Below are 17521 nucleotides of genomic sequence, written 5' to 3'. Positions count from 1 at the left end.
TAAATGTAAAGGTTTCCCATTGACAAGAATGTATTTTCTGTTCTTGAAAAGCAGCGGCAGAAGCCCTAGTTGCATACGGGTTGTGTACTGCCTGGCAACAGAAAAATGCAATAAGATCCACCTTTGTAAACATCCTGCTTCTATTACAGGAGCAAAGGGAATGTGATAATCTCCACTGTCAAAGACAACTCCATTGTTATGCGGCCAGCATGACTACACAGAACACAGTTACCTTCCCACCAAAGTGGTACCTACAGTCGGCCCTTCTTATAAACGGATTTGTTATACACGGATTCAAGCACACACAGTTTGAAAATGTTAAAAAAGGTATACATTTCAGATATCAAACCTTGATTTTCCATTCTTATAAGGAACACCATTTTGCTATGTCATTATATTTAATGGGACTTGAGCAAACACGGATTTTGTTATACACGGGTGATCTTGGAACCAAACCCCAGCGTATAACAAGGGTCCACTGTATTTATCTACATGTTTTCCAACTGCTAGGTTAGCAGAAGCTGGTAATGGAACTCACTCCGTCATGTGGTGCTTGGGCCTTAACCTGCCAACCTTTTGGATGTCAGAGTCAACATCTTAATTGCTAAGCCACCACGTCCCTTTAAATAAAAATAGGTGTCATAAAGGCAGCTCAATATAGAAAATTCATGCCACAATCTAACCAGCAGGTCTTTATTCACAGAACTGAAACCAAAATGCCTTTTCAGATATTAATCTGCCTGGATATTGAAATCTTTCACACAGGCTCCTCTGCAGGTTGCACCAACATCAGTGGTGAGGCATATGAAGGCTAGACAGGGCTTTCTCTGAGGTGGGCCACATGTCTGGCACTCTCTCCCCAGGAAAGTTCACTTGTACTGAGTGTATCTTTTTATCACCTAGTGAAAATCTTTTTAGCATGTTCTCGGCTCTTTAAATTTTTTTAAAAAAAATTAGGTTTTATTAAGCTATTTTATACTTTTGTATCAAAAGACATCCTTGAACTGAAGACCAGGGAATACTGTATATACTTGACAATAAGTCAACCTCATGTATAAGTCAAGGGCAGGTTTTTGGGGCCAAAATTATGGTTTTTGATATAACTCATGGATAAGTCGAGGACAAAACTTAGGGGTGTATAACAAAGGATGAAACAAAGGAAAGCAGTGCCAGAAAATATACAAAATTCCAGCACACTAAAATAAAAACAAGCTTCATTTATATACCGCTTCATACCGCCTAAGCAGTGTTTAAGCAGTTTACAACTGTAAGCTAATTTGCCCCCAACAATCTGGGCACTCATTTTAGCTACCTTGGAAGGATGCAAGCCTCAGTCGAGCTTGAGCCCTTTTGCTGGTTTTGAACTCGCAACCTTATGGTTTTGAGTGAGTGGCTGCAGTTCAGGCATTTAACCACTGCACCACCAGGGCTCTACTGGAACTCTATTGGAACACTAAAGGCTTCGTGGATGAGAAAATATAAAGGGGGCTTGAGTGCTTCCAGAACAGGTGACACTCTTGCCTTTCACAAGGGAATGGTTCCTTTTTTAAAGAAGAATTAAAATACATTACAATACTTACACTGACCCGTGGATATGTCAACTCAGGTTTTTGGAGTCCATTTTTTGACTAAAATTTCTAGACTTATACATGAGTATTTACAGTAAATGCCTAAATTGCACTGTTAAAAAGGAATTAGCCATTTAGTACTCAAGGTGGACCTCTTACATTTTTTTATTAAATGAAAATAGGTGTATATTAAAGCTGAACTGTACATTAAAAAATTGACAATGTATATAGCAAGAATAACAATGTATATAGCATCCAAAAACAGTTTAATAAAATACATAAGAAATACATGAATCAAACTAGATAATAAGAAGAATGCATATTCACTTTTATTAACATGTTTTCCCTTCTCATACCAGGATTTCCTCTGAGATACATACTTCAGCAATAAAATGTGCAATCTGTGTTTGCCTTCCAGTCACAAAAAACAGAATGATAAATCCATGATACATGTTAAAAATATTTATACGCCATGACAAACAGACATCCTTCACCTCTTTAGGAGCATTTATTTTGAATATGTACTGAATATATTATTTAATTTAACGAAGAAGATGACCTGTCAAATTTGTTCATGAAAGGACTGGAACATCAATTTCTTAACATTTCTTACTCATTTCTTTGCACATAATTATGTCTAATATTTAAAAATTTACTCAGCGGAGATATGAATACACTTATATATTCTAAATTTTGTAACCAAGTCTGTTTTCAAAATTGTATTACATGAAAAGTCAGAGATTAGCAAACCACTCCTCTGCTGAAATGTTGTAGATGGTGTCTATAAACTGTTTCGAATTTTGTATTATTTTAAAAGCTGCTGGTGATTTTCAACCACTTTATTATTATCCATATCACATCAAAGAGAGTTATATTGGTAGCACTGCTGGAACGTTGTCTTTGTAAAATCTGAGTTCCCCTAAAGGTTAAAGGTAAAGGTATATCCCTTTGGCAAGGGTGTCAAGTCGTGTCCAAATGTAGGGAACCTTTAGGGGAACTCATCTCCGTTACTAAGCCAAAGAGACAACATTGCGAAAGACATCTCTGTGATCCATGTAACCAGCATGACTACACAGAATGCTATTACCATCTCACCAAAGTGGTGCCTATTTATCAACTTGCACTTTTACACATTTTCAAACTGTTAGGTTAGCAAAAGTTGGGACTAGTGATGGGAGCTCACTTCATCACATGGCAGTTGGGCTTCAACCTTGCAATTGTCAGAGTCTTAACCACTGAGCCACCGTGTCCCTTCTGAGTTCCTCTATTGCTATAATGAACATTCTAATAAATATGAAGGTAGAAAAACTGCATGCACTCTTTAATGGTGAAATGCTGGAAAAGGAAAGGGAACACCAACTTATCAGCAATCGACCTAACAGTCACAGTCAACTTCATGCCTTTCAGAGCCTCTGTTCCTATTTTCATTCCAGTTTTCAAGAGAACGCCATTCTTTCAATGGCTAAGAAATCAGCCCACACTCCACCAAATCAGACTTCTCTGAAGTATCTAGATTGTAAGTATAATCTAATAGTAATTTCCAAATCATACAATAATGATGCACAGAAAGAGGTCAAAATGCTTGTTGATCAAACTTACAGTGAAAACAATCAGCTTGAAGCAATGGATAAAACAGGCCCATTCTGCCTCAGTACCATTCTTATTTCTCTCCCTGGTACTAAGCACTTTATTTAATTATAGCATAATCAGGACTCATTTCCTACAGCTTCTTTCTCAGCAGGCAGCCCTGAAGGGTGGTTCTGTTATTTCCTTTCCTCAGACAGCCATCTTTGCCTTTTCATCTTGTAGAAAAATCTAACCATAGGTAATTTTGTTAATGATGAGACACAGATGAAGGAAAAGTGTGAACTTGTGATATAGCAAGAATAGGTCTTGCTTCATTACCACTGTTTCATTAACTTCAATTGCTTTGAACAACTCCAGGAACTGGACAGTAGACATCAAAAGCATTGTTTCCTGACCACTTAATACAGTCAACCTTCCATATCCATGGATTCTACCATCCATGGCTTGAAAACACACACTCTCTCTCTCTCTCTCTCTCTCTCTCCAAAAAGCAAACCTTGATTTTTCCATTTTACATAAGAGACACCATTTTACTTCACCATTGTATTTAACAGGACTTGAGCATCCAACGATTTTGGGATACACGAGGGGTGGCCCTGGAACCAAACCCTAGTGAATACCAAGGGCCCACTGCATAGGTTGATTCTCCCTTATCTGAAAAGCTTGGGACCAAAAGTGGTTTGGATTTAGGAATATTTGCCAGCTGCCCCCTTCTGCCTTGAGAATGAACAATCAGGCCTGCCAGCACTGCTGCCTTGAAGATGGAAGCTGGTGACTGGAGGTTTTCATGGAGATCTGCTGTACAGTAATCACGTACCTTATATAAAACAAAATTGTGTAGTGTTTGTGGACTGCAGAGAGATGAGAAACAGAACACTGCAGAGATGTATCTGGAGTGAGACAGGAGATTTTAATAAATCTGCTTTTAAAAAATGTATGAAACATAGAGGGAACTTTCCAATGACTAGGGCAGCAGTGGTAGCAAAGGCAAGCAGTGGGTGGAAGACTGGAAGGAGGCAAGCAACACCAGAAGCTGGCAAGCAATAGCACCTAGGAAGATCATCCTTAGCAGCAGCAATGACCTGCACATTGATGGGCAGCCCAAAATCCACATTACTCTTTCCAACTGTGTCTCCCTGCAGCCCACAAATACTGCATTTTATTTTATATAAGGGATCTGATTACTGTACAGGAGATCTCCTGGGAGCCCTCCACCCACCTGCTTCTATCTTCAAGGTAGTGATGACGGCACTCCTGGTCATTCATGCACAAGATAGAAGCAGACAGCTGGCAAATATTCCAAAATCAGGTTCCTTTGGAATATCCCCATGTCTCTCTCCAGCTGTGTCTTTCTGCAGCACTGTGTCTCTCATATATCTCTAAATAGCCCACAAAAACTGCACCATTTTGTTTTAAATAAGGGATCTGATTACTGTACAGGAGGTCTCCGGGGAGCCTTCCAATCCCATCTTTGAGGCAACAGTGGTGGCACTTCTGGTAATTTGTTCATGTTCTACTCTAGCCTCACATCCCTCTCCAGACTTGCAAACGTATATACAATGCTACATGTATTGTAGTTCAAATTGTTTTGGATTTTGGAGCATTTCAGATAAGGGAGCCTCAACCTGTAAAGGAAACATACAGACTGATATGAATCAGTGCAGTCTATTACATAAGGAACACTCGCAGTTGACTGACTTGGGTCTCCCAACACTGCAATTGAACGGTGTGCCTGGAAAGCAGAGTTGAGACATTTGATAGAACCCCTGCCAAGATAATACTCCCCACAGCCCTTCCAGGAAAGACTAGTATCAAGCTGCACCCTTCCTTTAGATATGTTAAGATCTTTAGAGTGTGCTAGAAGGGATCATAGGCAGTTCCCACATTGCCTTGGTGTAAGAGATAGAGGCTACCATGCTTATTCTGGGGTCTTTCTTTATGCCATGCTACTGTGCCACAATAGTTATATCTGAACTCAAACCTATCTGTTCTTTTAAATAGATTATTTCAGACATTCTCAGGCTCTCTTATAAAAACAGTTCACTTGATTTCATAAGATCTGATGTAAGGTTTCCTCAAATACTAATACTTGCCCATTTTATGAAGGGAACAGCCTTAATTTGACAATTCTGCATCTTTGCTTTATACAGCCAGATTTGCAAAATACATTGTTGTAAAAAAATATCACTACAATACAGACGATCTACAGGCAGAAACCAGCTGCTTTTTGGAAGAGGTATCTGAGATGGGGAAGCAACCTCTGATCAGAGACAATGCCGGGGTCTGACGGAGCCTTGTTTTGCTGTGCGAGGAAGCCTCAGCGGACAAACCGCGCAGCTCCCTCGCACAGCAAAAAGAACCCGCAAAAAGTGGGTTCTTTCTGTGGCGCCATTGCAATGGTGCACTCACGTAGTCACAATGGGGAACACGACAAGTGGACGCTAAGCATCCGTCGTGTCAAAACAGAAGTGCCCGTGTGTACAGGGTGCCGCCATTTTGACACCCTCGTCACGTGCTAGGGGTGAGGCACGTATGGGCGGTGCGCTCTCGGCCAACCTCTAGCATGTGATGAGGGCGCCGCAAAGGTGCATCTGGACTGAGCCAATGGGATCCATTTCCTTCACCATTAGTTTCAGGTGAAGTGGGGCTTCAGGGTCAGAGAGGGACATGGAGTCCTGGCAAGCCCGTCTCTGACCTCTTCTGGGCTGAATGAGGCCCAACAGACAGGTGATGCCCACTTCACACTTATTTAAAAAGGGCTCTTAATAATTGAACATGAAGTTCTTAATCTGCAGGTTCCCTTAAACTGGACTCTTAGAACAGCGCATAAAACATTATACCTTTTCTATGCCCTCAATATTTTTTTTAAATAAAGGCTATTTCCTGCCAGTATAGGATACAAATATTACTATTTTAACTTAGCTCGCTGTTATTGTTGGACCTGTATTATCAAAGAAAAGGAACGATGCAGTACGGTGCCCATTTGGAAACATTACATAATCTTCTTGAAATATGGCCATGATTCATGACATCACTAGATCTCATGACAAACTGTAACAGTGTGATTTACTACTGCATGTGCAATTTGTTCTACATGTATTGTACATTAAAATAATAATCTACTGAAGTAATAAAGGAAGTGAACATTTAATAATAATTTCTCACGGAGCAGTCAGAGCTTTATAACTTACTTAAAGTAGCAAAATGACAACTAACAGCTTCTGAGAGGAGGGGCTTATGTTTTTCCTCCTACCCTTCTGAGAGAATTTACGACTACCATTTTGTTTTGTATCTCATTACTATGAGGATACTTCATGACACAAATCAAATTTAATGGCATCTAGCCTATATTTGTCTTTTTATAAAATCATTTCTTTCATTGCACTAAAGTGACAACAGTTCAAATATAAATTTACTATCACAAATATGGTTCAACCCATTTCTTTTTCCTGCCCTTCCCCGTTCTTTTGCTTGAAATCTAGACTCAACACTGATCTTTTTCTGTGATGTGTTTAGTTTAACCCCTTAAGACTCAGCTCAACCCTAATCAAAGTTAAACCAGTGGTATTTGTTTAAATTTGGATTTTAACATCCTTATCTCATCTTTCCCTTTTTTGTGGAAGAAATGTGGGAACCTACTACAGTTGGATTTGCGCGTACAGTTCTTCTTATGTTCCTAGAGAAGGTCAGACTGTGACTGGTGAAAAAATATTTGCCAATGTGTTACTGGGAAAGAATAGCTAGGTCTTTAATTGATGCTGCCTAATAAAGGCACAGTAACACTGCATATGCTGAATTTTCACATGTATATACACATAACATATTTATATCACTACAAAACACACAAAGAAATGGAACAGTGCTAATAGGAAAATATGAACTGAAAACATTACTAAATGAGTCCATCCTCCTATTTATGCACAACAAGAGACCACAAAGGCCATTAACTCCAACCTCCTGCCATGCAGAAAGACACAAACAAAGGACTTCCAACAGATGGCCATACAGCCTCTGCTTTAAAACCTCCAAAGGCGAAATCCGCTATACTTGGAGGCAGTGTGCTCCACTGTCAAACAGCTCTTACTATCAGGAACTTGTTCCTAATGTTTAGATGGAATCACTTTCCCTGTAATTTGAATCCATTGCTCTGTCCCCTAGTCTCTGGAGCAGCAGAAAACAAGCTTGCTCCATTTTTAGTATGACATCCCTTCAAATATTTAAACATGGCTAGCATGTCACCACTTAACCTTCTCTTTCCCAGCTAAATATCACCAGCTCTCTAAGCTGTTTCTTGTAGGGCATGGTTTCTAGACCTTTTACCATTTTGAATGTCCTCCTCTGGACATGCTCCAGTTGAGAAAGTGTTTAAATATACAGTGGGCCCTCCACATTCTCTGGGTTTAGGGCCACAGGGACCCTGTGAAAGTGGGGGGGGGGGAAACACGAATTAAAAAACATTGTTTTTTTAAAATCTCAGGTAACACCTCTCTATAAATTTCTTGTTCCTCCAGCACAACTCTATGGTCAACTTCTACTTAATGTTGACTACAGAATCATGCTGGAAGGACCTACACAAGGCTAGAGAAGTGTTCTGTCTTGGAACCTCTAGGTCCACCAACATGACTGTTTGGTCAACCTTTAGTGGAAGTTGGCTATAGAGTTGTACTAGAGGACCTAGAGATTCCTAGTGAGAACATATTAACCAAATCCACAAATAGTCAAATCTAAAAGTCAAACCCTCAAATGTGGAAGGACAATAGTACTTCATTTTGAGATCCAGAGGATCAGGAAAAGTAGATGCACAAAGAGAAATTACAATATTGCCCCCACTTCAGTTATGGAGTGATCAGCAATTTTTGCTTATACCTTTTTCCCATGCTATCAATATTTCAGTCTCAGTCTAGCCTACCATGTCACCTCTTAACCTAAGAGAAAATGTATGCCATCCTGAGTTCACTGAAGAAAGTTCAGAATATATACGAAATAAAGCAAACCTCAACAGGTACAGTGCATCTCTAAAACCAAATCATACGTATCAAAGCAAGAAAGATTATAACAGGTCCAGAAACAATGGCCATTTTAGCTTACAGTAAAATCGTTCTCAGCTATAAACATAGGAAAACTATGAAAACAAAAAGGGATGCCTTCAAAATGTGCTATATATTTTATATCTACAACCTGTAATCTTTTGTAAAACTTCCTTAAAGCAGCTTTGCACTATTATCCAAACATAATATTTTAATGATAGGAGACAAACGTTTTCTCACTGTGTGGAACAAATTGAATTTACCACCCTCAACAATTTACCACATCTTATTGAAAACAGGTCATGTTATTAATGTAATTATATTCCTATCTGTTCATATTTTGAAGCCATAACTCTTTATTTTTACATACAGAAGGTAATGAGGTTACCAGAGAAACATGATGATTGCTAGTAATAACCCACATATTTGTGGCTAAGCATCAGATTTCAGCAATCAATTGGTGTGACAGTAGAAGGGAGATAGCTCTTTAAATGATTACTGTTATTAATCATGATTGGCAACTATACTCAACTGCAAATGTTTAACTACCTGAACTTCTTCCATCCCAGCATGAAATCGGGAAGTGGACAAGCATGAATTGTTGAGAATCTCTAAAGGGAATTCGCAAAAAATTGATTTCATGTGTTCTTCCTTGATCATGTATAGAAAAAGAGAAAAAGAATCTACAAATACAGGTTTTCCTAAAGCACTATTCTGCACAGACGCTGGATGCATTTTTAAAACTTTATTCTTGGCTATGTTGCTGGCCTTGAAATAATTCAACTCTTAACTGAAGAAGCTTGTTCATATGTTCTGTGTGAAAACACCTCAGAGTTTTAATTCAAAAATAATTCCAAAAGTCAGTGTGCTGATAAAGTGTGTTGTTAAGATCCCAAACTCTCCTCCTAGTAGCTATTTTGCTTTTTGCATGTATTTACTAAAGTACCAGGAGTTCCAAAATACCAGTATCCTGTAAAGGCTAATAGCAACAGCACTATAATGCTTATCAGTGAACTCAGCAAGCTCTATGCGGTTTACAACCTGTAAGCCAATTGCCCCAACAAGCTGGGTACTCATTTTACCAACCTATGAAAGGATGGGATGCTAAGTCAACCCTGGAGCCCTGGGATGCAACGCAAAACCTTGTGACTACAGTACCAGCATTTACCCACTGTGCCACCAGGGCTCCTTTGTTGTGGTTAACCACCCTTGAGTTTATCATGACCCACAGCGAACCTGTGGATGAGACTTTCTAAGACTCTCTGTCCTCCACAGCTCTGCTTAGTTTCTGCAAACTCATACCCATGACCTCCTTAATAGAGTCCATCCATCTCATGATGGGTTCGAAGTATGACAGTCTCAGTTTGTCATCTTGGCTTCCATGGAGATTTCTGGCTTCTTCTGCTCTAGAAGAGTGCTGTCCATGGCATCCTCAGCACTCTTCTCCAGCACCACATTTCACATGAATTGATTTTCTTCCTATCTTGTTTCTTAACTGTCCAGCTCTCACATCTCAAGCTATTGTGTCCCATAGCTGCTTTATCTGGGACACAATGACTTGAATTATTCTAACTTTTGTACTCAGTTGTATATCTCTGCATTTTAGAGTCTTTTCTAGTTCTTTCATAGTTGCTCTCCTTATTCTTAATCTTCTTCTGATTTCTTGACTACAGTCCCCCCTCTGATCAATGTTTGAGCCAAGATATAGGAACTCTTTTAATATTTTCATTTCCTCATTGTCTAGGTTGAATTTGTGTAGATTCTCTGTGGTCATTATTTTCTTTATAGAATCATAGAATCATAGAGCTGGAAGAGACCACAAGGGCCATCCAGTCCAACCCCATTGTGCCATGCAGGAACTCTCAATCAAAGCATCCCTGACAGATGGCCATCCAGCCTCTATTTAAAGACTTCCAAGGAGGGAGACTCCACCACTCTCCGAGAAAGTGTGTTTCACTGACAAACAGCCCTTACTGTCAGGAGGTTGCTCCTAATGTTGAGGTAGAATCTCTTCTCCCACAGCTTGTATCCTTTGTTCCGGGTCCTAGTCTCTGGAGCAGAAAACAATTTTACCGAGGGGTAAGTACTGGTAAATTGCTGCTAAAACGTTGAGGAAGCACATGTGTGTGAAAGCACACAAGTATGAAAAAGCACAAAGCAATGCTGATTCCTCAGAAGAATTCAGAATGGGTTGAATCCCATTGAATAACATGCACCAGGTCCACAGAACCTTCCTATAGCTGCTTTAACAAGGACACAAATTGTATACTTGTTAATAATTCAGCAGGAAAGGGCACAGTACTTTGTCAAAAACTTTCAATCCAATGATATTATTGCTAATGGTTGTTTACTTTGGGTTCCATAATTAATTATATTAAGTGCCCTCCTTATAGCATCTTCTAAATGCCTGTCTGGCATATATCCAGGTTGGTCTATTGAAATATATGTTGTCACAAATAATTTCAGTTGTTTGGCTAAAATTGCTGTAAATATTTTTTTGCGACAATGCAATTCCAGTAGAAAGCTATCAGTTTTGGAATTATTCCTATTTTTGTCCGTTGACAATTACCATGTATTACTCTACCCTTCACTATTATTTGTATATAAATCTTAAAATATGGAGTCAAATCTTCCCAAAAATTTTTTTGAGTAATTCTCCCAGATATCCATTGGAGTTTTGAATGGCTTTAATGTCTTTAGTACTAGTTTGATTTCTTCCTCTGACGCAAATTTAATTAAACATTCCATTTCTGCATTAGTATTTTTTAAATCAGTAGCGAGTCAAGGAATTCGGCTATAACATTATCCTTAGTGATACCAAGGGTATGTAATGTTGTATAAAACTTTTAAAGTTCCTCTGCTCGATTTTGTGGAGAAGTAGAGATATTCAAAGTTCATTTTAGAAAATGGAATTACATTCTATTTGCTCTTTTCTTCAGAGCTCTATCAAGAAGCTTCTCCAAATTGGTAATAATGTCTATTAACTCTGGCCACAAATGTTTGTATTGTGTCTAAATCCAAGACATTAAACTATGCCTTTTTAGATTCAAGCTTTTAAAATACTGTATTCCAATATGCTTATGTTCTGCAAGTAAATACATTTTTCATGTAATAGACATTGTATAGCAGATTCTTTAATTCACTTCATCCCCTTCTTTAATAAATTAACTCTGAATAACAGCTTACATTATGTCCCATCTTGCATTTCTTATCCCAATGACCCATTTTGCAATGGATTTTTTAAAAAATCATCTATGAATTGATCTTTAGTGAGGAGAACTGCATTTAAATCTCCACATTAGAGTCTGTAGAACATAAGCTCTTATTGATACCAATGGCTTAAAAAAGGAGTATGGTCTGAGACTAGTAAGGGCACAAGCAGAAGATCAGAATAATGGTTAACAACAGTATTGGAAACTAAAATTAGATCTATCCTTGAATATGAGCAGTAGTTGGGGCATAAAAATAAAATTATTATTAATATGGATGTTATATCAACAGGCAACAAGTTAGCTTCTAAAATTATTATTATTATTATTATTATTATTATTATTATTAAAATTCTTTTCTCTATTTTAACAGCCATTTTCATGGCCTAGGATGTTCTGCTCATTGATCTAATTTTGATTTAAGATAATTTGGGTATCACTCCCTAATCACTTGGATAGCACTTCCTAATATACTCTCTCCCAAAGCAAAGCAACCAGTATTTGTTAATATTTCACAAATAAACTGAATATGCATTTGGCTTAAGGCATAAATAAGTTACATAGTGCCTGAAATTTTACCTTTCACAAATACAGTTGCCCTCCACATTCGTGGGAGCTTCAGTTTTGCCCCATTTGGATATCTTACCGGTTTTCCCCCAAATATTTTCAGAATAGTCATGTGATGTAAATAAGCATTCAATAACATAATAATATAGCTACAGTAGCTATTAACAATGAACTAAGAACAGTATCATGACCATGAGGAATGGAGGGGCAGGTGTCTCCTGTTCTGATCAGAGTCAAACTTTCTGATCTCCTCTGGAGGAATAGGGGCAAATTATATCTTTTCATTGTAAGATATTATTTCCTATGTTTTTGGCCCAACCTGTGATTAATGTTTTTATAACAGTTTGCTAAGAAGCAAGAAATATCAAATTTTAAATCTGAAGAGTATCATATAACTCTGTATAGGTTTTTAGTATGTCAGGTAAATTGATAGCTATGTAGACAGAAAAAAAAGCATCAGTTACTAGCTGTGGAGAAATAGATACACAAAATTGCCCACCAAGTGTCCCCATGTGGACAGTCACCTCTCTAGAATGAATCACTGTCACTACGTTTTTGAAGTTCAGCAGCTAAAAGGGTGGATGAAAGTGACAGCTGGTAGTGCAGGAAAACAAACCTCAAGATGGCACCTGTGGAGGTACTACTAGGCTCACTCCACTGCCTGCAAAGTCCTAGCAAAGCACTAAGGATCATCTCCAATAAATTCCCAGGGGTTTGCAGGATGTCTACATGGAAGCTGCAGGGCTGACTGAATTGCTGGTTTTTTTCCTTTTCTTTTCTGCACTGTCTGCCATTGTGTTCCTTGATAGCTATCGCCCTCGGGGTTCTCATTAGGTTTAAATGAGCAGGTATTTCTTGCAAGATCTGTGGGTATTGTGATGCCAAGTGTCTCAAAAATTTGCATCATTTGGTCTTTGGTAGAAGCAGCTAGGGTCTCATTGCCATAATGAGCTATATTTTATTCCCTTGGAGAGCAGAACAGCTGTAAAAGGCTTGAGAGATTGTCTTTTCCTTAATGTCTTCATTGAAACATCCTGGTAGACTGCAACTTTATGTCCCTCATAATTAAGATCTGCAACTCTTGAAAAATAAAGTTTTCTTTGGAAATCTTGCAAACTGCATGTTAGTATCACTGGGGGCCTTGTTAGCCAGTTGTGGCAGCTTTAGGGAATGATTCATGCATTCTATGTCTAATAGCGATAGATTTAGCTCAGGGTTTATTTTATTAATCCATGCAAGTATTGAATCCTTTAGTGAGGAGAGGGTCACCAATTCTGGAATACCCTTCAGATGAAAGTTCACCCATCTTTCTCAGTTTTCCAAATTCTCCAGTTTATTTTGCAGCTGAGAATTTCCTTATTCTAAGGTGCAAATTCTTTTCATGATGATATCCCTGTTGGAAGGCAGAGTTTGCTGTTTCATCTATATCTTGGATTTTATTTGAAATCTTATTTGTGCCTCCCTAAAACAAGCAAGGTAAACAGAAGCTACCTCTATAATCCCTTCTTGAGCATGCATGAACAGGAAAACATAGAGAAAAGTGGAGGGCAGATACGTCTGCACCTCAGCTCCCCTGTTCCAAGATGTTTTTAAAAAATCACAGATTATTAAGCTTTATTTATAAAGCGCTGTAAATTTACACAGCGCTGTACATACAATCTTTTTAATTGGACGGTTCCCTGTCCTCCGGCTTACAATCTAAAAGACACGACACAGAAGGAGAAGGGAAAGGTGGTGGGGAGGGGACCTCTCTAGTAGGATAGTACATATAAAATACATAGCAATACAGGAAGTGATTCAATAAAACAGACAACAAAAGAACATCAAATAGCCAGTGACAATTATGCAATGCCTGGGAACGCTTCATTTATGTTCAGATATTTATGTTTCACCATTAAAAAAATTGAGAAGAGTGGACAGTGATGAAAGATATTATTTATATATATATGAATGAATTTTTGAAGTTTTCAAATTGCCTCCAAAAAGTTCAAAATATTTCTTTTCTTTTCTCATGCAGAACTTATTGGACCTGGTTTTATTTCACATGTGCATATTATTAGTTTTGAATTAAAAGTCTGAGTAAATGTATTGTACTGCCCTTCTTTTTCATGGCGTAGGACCCTATCCCTATTCTTTCCATGCTATTTCTACCACTGGCACAAAAGTTTCTGTTAAAGAAGTAACAATAAGCAACACATTTACTTCATTAATTGAGTTAGGCATATACCTTTTACAAGTCTTTAAGCTTACATAACTTGGTTGAATAAAGGTTTGCTAAACATGTTGAACTCTTCTTTATTGTGGTGTGGCAGCTATCCATGTTCTTTCCACATTATTTCTGTCTCTGCTACCAAATTTTCTGTTACAGAGGTAATGCCTGTAAACACATTCAGTTTATTAATGTATATATTCTTGTAGAATAACAGAATTCAGTGTAAAGATATTTTCTTTTCAGAAATGGAAGCCCTTTGTTTCTTTCATGATGGAACCTGGTTTTTCGGACAAGACTGACTGATGCAACATAAAATACAAAAAGGCTGAAAACCATTGATTCAATATACAAAGGTAGAATGTGAGAAAGGCATCATGGAAAAAAATGGATTTGAAAGGATGGAAAAGGATTCAAAATGCCATCCCTGGAGCTTGTTCCGTGATAAGTCATTTGCATCATTTGAATGTGTCATATTTGACTGGCAAAATGATGGCACTATTTGCATACCCTGCCACATCCTCAAGTAGTGATCATGTCTAGAGCATGATGTCACAGCACCATGCAGTCTATTAGGTTGGGCCATGTGAAAACATCACTGAAAACATCACAGTGTCTTATTAAAGATAAGATCATGCCCCTACACCTAATATCTGAAATCTTTTACCCATGCAAACAATTTCAACTACTGTACTTCCAACACTTTATAATATTTATAAAAACATGCTCTTTTTATTAGCCCTAGTGGGAAAAAAAACATTTGCACAGATAAGGGAAGGACACTTAACTGATTTGGATGAATTTTCCTATTTATGGTTGTAAGTCCCATGACTTGTAAGTCCCATGACAGCACCAACACTTTCCTAGTGGATGGAGTAAGAAAGTGTCCCCTCACCATGGGTAGCTTCTACAAACAGAGATTTATCTTAACTAGTTCACAGTGATTTAGGAGAAAAATACTGGTGATTGTAAGGGGAAATCTACTGAGTTCTTTTCCCCCCATTTCATCCCAAAGTCTAATTCACAAGGGCAGCAACTGTCCTGGGGTGATTATTTGTATCTTCTCTGAATAAATAAAGCAATAACATACCCACTCAGACTCCACATACAGAAAAAGTGTAAAAAAAAGATGAGATAATATATGGCATTGAAATTAGCATAAAAGGAAATGGAAACATTTTCTAGCATCATCTTTCTTTAATGCTAATAGACGTGCTGTTAGTTGCCTGTGCTAGCTTGAATAACAGTGGTGGGTCACTTCAAACTACACGATTATAGCACTGTTTCCACTTTTACTGCCATGGCTCCCTCTTACTGAAACCCTGAATTTGCAGTTTAGAAGGGGGCATTTAAAATCCTCCGCCTGGACACTTTAGCACCTCCCCAAATTATAAATCCCAGGATTGCACAAGATGGAACTATGACAGTTAAAGGGGAATAATAGAACTATAATTCTGTAATGTGAATGGGTCCAGTGACTCATAGGAAAAGTAGGTGGTCAGCTGCTAAGCCATCAGAACAGCCTGAATCAATAACTGGGCTCAAATGTGGTTATGTTTATGTTTATCTTCTAAAACTGTCCCCTTGCCCACCCTTTTGGTTTAGTTAGCAACATATATCAGAGACAAAAATCACCCAATGTTCTGATTTTTCAATATGTACCATGGTCAATTAAAAAAGATAAGTTGATCATAAGATTCAAACAAGAGGGTCACCACAAATATATTCAGTGCTAGGTATTCCACTGTACTGATGAGAGAGTATGTATCAGTGGTTTAAAAAATCTGGGGCAGTCAGGTACATAGTATTAACATAATATTTAAGGGTAGTGCATGGATTATTGAAACCAAGTGAGTGCCCTTAGCCAACATACATACTCTCAGCATCAGGCGATGGCAATGGTAAAGCCCTTCTGAATAAACTTGCCAAGAAAACCCTATGACAGAGTTGTCTTAGAGTCATCATAATTAAGAAACCACTTGAAAGTATAAAACAACAGCAACACATGGGTCTTAGAAAATAAAATGGTCAAATACAATTGCTGGTGCTCATTGCAATAGACCCACTGAATCAACTGCTGAATAATAAGTCAACACTTATGTAAATCCAATTCCTTCAATAGTTAGGATATAGTAGTCATGATACACTATTTCAGATAAACAGTTACATTTATGTTTCTGTGCTTCAAGGTAAGGACGTGGAAGGTGTGGCACTCTATAGGTTGGTGGACTGCAGTTCTTCTTACACCAAAGGATGTAGTGATGGAAGAAAATGCCCCATCAAATGGTCATTCTGACCCTCTGTTGAAATTTTCCTTCAGTTAATTAATTTTCCTTAGGTTAGGAAAAAATATATCTATTTGTCATCTGATCAGTCAAAAGATGGGGGGGAACCTCAAACACTTAGACAATTATTATCAAGAATCTGGAGTATGATTTTATAAACAAACTTCAAATATTACTTGTTTGAAATAAAACTTTTAGATTTCCCCAGGCAGCATGGATGGTTGGAATGGAAGTTGTAGACAAAAAACAAACAAACAAACAAACAAACAAAACAACTTTTATAAACTCTAGAATGTAGTAGAGCAATGGTCCCTAAACTTTTCTTGGCTATCACCTCCTTTTGTCTTAGGAGATGATCCTAGCATCCCCCCATGTATATTTCTTGATATTAGGTCTACTATTATACTGCAAATTCAATACAATCCATCTTGGTCACAGCTCCCTTTGCACCTCGTCGCCCTGGGAGCAGCAACCGAGCAGCTGGCTGAAACCAAGAAGCCTCTCACCCATGCCACCCCTCCAGCAAAGGCTAATACAGGCAAGATGCTTCCCAGTCGCAGCTCAGCCAGCTGCTCAGTTATTGCTCCCATGATAACCAGGTGAAAAGGGAGAAGCTTCTCCCTGGCGTGGAAGGGCTCGCAATCCTTCTTCATTAGGATGAAGTGGGGCCCAGCCACAGTGTGTGTTGGGCATTTACAGTGGCCACATGCCCTGGACTTGAGTCTGGCACAGATTGGGAAAGGAAGAGATTTTAACTACAGGAGATACTCCAAAGTCAAGGACTCTTTCCAAGAATCAGCCCCAGATACTCTTCCCACTCCTTCACCAGAGACATGTCTTTCCCACATAGCTCCAAGTGCTACTACACACACACACACACACACACACACACACACACACACACACACACACACAGAATTTTCATTTGTTACCTCTTCTCTCAGTCCATCTGAGGAAAGAAAACAGGAACAGCAGAGTAGCTCCAACTTGTCAACCAAATCCAAGCAAAGCTCACAAAGCTTAAACAAGGTCCAAAATGCGAAAGCTCCTTTTCCCACCACTTCTCCCC

At 38.4% G+C, this 17521-nt stretch overlaps 1 protein-coding gene across 3 annotated transcripts in view; it reads right to left on the bottom strand.

Annotated features, from left to right (window-relative positions):
* Nucleotides 1–17521, bottom strand: part of RET (ret proto-oncogene) — a 133575-nt gene that overhangs the window by 62409 nt on the left and 53645 nt on the right. The gene's annotated exons all lie outside the window — the stretch shown is intronic.

This window comes from Sceloporus undulatus, chromosome 3 (genome assembly GCF_019175285.1).
Source record: "Sceloporus undulatus isolate JIND9_A2432 ecotype Alabama chromosome 3, SceUnd_v1.1, whole genome shotgun sequence".
Lineage (NCBI taxonomy): Eukaryota > Metazoa > Chordata > Lepidosauria > Squamata > Phrynosomatidae > Sceloporus > Sceloporus undulatus.
This window is presented reverse-complemented; position numbering and strand designations above follow the sequence as displayed.